Here is a 1,772-nt window from a genome sequence, read left to right as displayed (position 1 = left end):
TATATATATATATATACAGTCAAAAAGCAGTCAGAACCTTTTGCCTCTAAGCATTTGCTTCCTATAGCTTAGGAAGAAAGAAAGTCCAACAAAGACAAAGTTTCCCAAAGGTGTAACAGAGCTCAGGGCTGCTGAATCAAAGCAGAAAAAAAGCAGGCTAGACAATCAGCAATGCCTGAAAAGCTGGCCTGAATTGCACAAAGGAGCTCATTTCATTGCGTAGCCATGAATGACAAGTAGTGGTTCTGACCCAGACTGCCCATGATCCAATCCCAACTCATGTTCTAATATTGCTTGGGCAGGTCAGTGGTTTATTTGAGACTTTATTCTCCAAATATACTAATAGGCATAAGAAATGTGGTACGTATAAATTCATTTGTTGCAGCATGGCTTGTAGAGACTTCAGGATGGAAGCAACTGAACTAACTATCCTAGTTTTGTTTCTATTGCTGTGGTAAAATACTCTGAGGAAAAGCAACAGGTAGAAGGAAGATGTCGGTTTGGCTTACAGTTCCAGGTTTACAGTAAGGAAGTCGAAACAGGAATTTGAAGCACCTTACATCACATTCATAGTCAAGAGCAGAGGGAAACAAACACATAGATGCCCTCTTCTTGCTCTCCTCTGGCTTTCTTCTATCCTATATAGTTCAGGATTGCTGTCTAGGGAATAGTGTTGCCCACAATGGACTGAGTCTTTCTACATGAATCAGCGATGGAGCCAATTCCCCTCAGACATTCCCACAGTCTAACCTAACCCAGAAAGTTCCTCATTAATAGTCTTCCCACGTGATTATAGTTTGTGTCAAGGTGACAGTTAAAAGTAACCAGCACACTGTACATCAATTTAACAGTGGTCAAGCCACTGTGTTGTACTTAAAACAAACAGAATGTTGTGCAAACAGTTGTGCAATGATTGGGTCTTACTCCAGGGTATGTTATTAATATACTATTAGTATGAACTTAAGGAAATAATATATTCTTTTTATACCATGTCTGCAGGAAACACAGACACACATATAGCTGTATCTGTATTAGTTTCATATGGCTGCTATAATAAAGTTCCATGAACTGATGGCCAAGAGCAACAGAAATGCATTATCTCTCAGTTATGAATAGGCATGAAGGCATGAAGGAATAATCTCTTCCAGATCTTTCTCCCAGGTTCTCACAGGCAGTATTATTTACAGTTCACCTTTACACTGGAGGTGAAAATCACACTGGAACTTATCACTGAGTCAAATTTACTTTTCCTTCTTAAATGTCTTTGCTATATAGTTTCACTTTTCTGGTAACTTCTTGTTCTTAACTTCCTGGTATATACAATGTCTTCATTCTCCTTCAGAGTTTTTGCATCTTGCTTGGTTCCTCCAGTTACCCTCGGCTTAGGTTCACTGTCCAAAGCGACTCTAGTTTTTCTGGATCTCAAACACCTAACACCTGAATCTCCAGAGATTCCTTTCTCTTTCTGAGTCTTTATCAAGATTTCTGCACCTGATTTGTTTGTTTTCTCTTCTGCTTCACAAGGCTGGGGGAATCTCAGTCGTTCCTCTAGACCTCAAGTGCGTTCTTTTCCCACTGACTTTGCCCCAGATGTAGATTTCTTTTTTTTTTTTTTTTCATTTTTTATTAGGTACTTACTTCATTTACATTTTAAATGCTATCCCCAAAGTCCCCTATACCCTCCCTCCCCGTTCCCCTACCCACCCACTCCCCCTTCTTGGCCCTGGTGTTCCCCTGTACTGGGGCATATAAAGTTTGCAAGACCAAGGGGC

General features: G+C 40.2%; 1 protein-coding gene across 1 annotated transcript in view; it reads left to right on the top strand.

Annotated features, from left to right (window-relative positions):
* The window catches only part of Ms4a8 (membrane spanning 4-domains A8), a 16,392-nt gene that overhangs the window by 2,993 nt on the left and 11,627 nt on the right, over window positions 1–1,772 (top strand). The gene's annotated exons all lie outside the window — the stretch shown is intronic.

Source organism: Mus pahari, chromosome 1 (genome assembly GCF_900095145.1).
Source record: "Mus pahari chromosome 1, PAHARI_EIJ_v1.1, whole genome shotgun sequence".
Classification (NCBI taxonomy): Eukaryota; Metazoa; Chordata; class Mammalia; order Rodentia; family Muridae; genus Mus; species Mus pahari.
The sequence above is the reverse complement of the archived record's forward strand: the minus strand, read 5'-3'. Positions and strand labels throughout refer to the sequence as shown.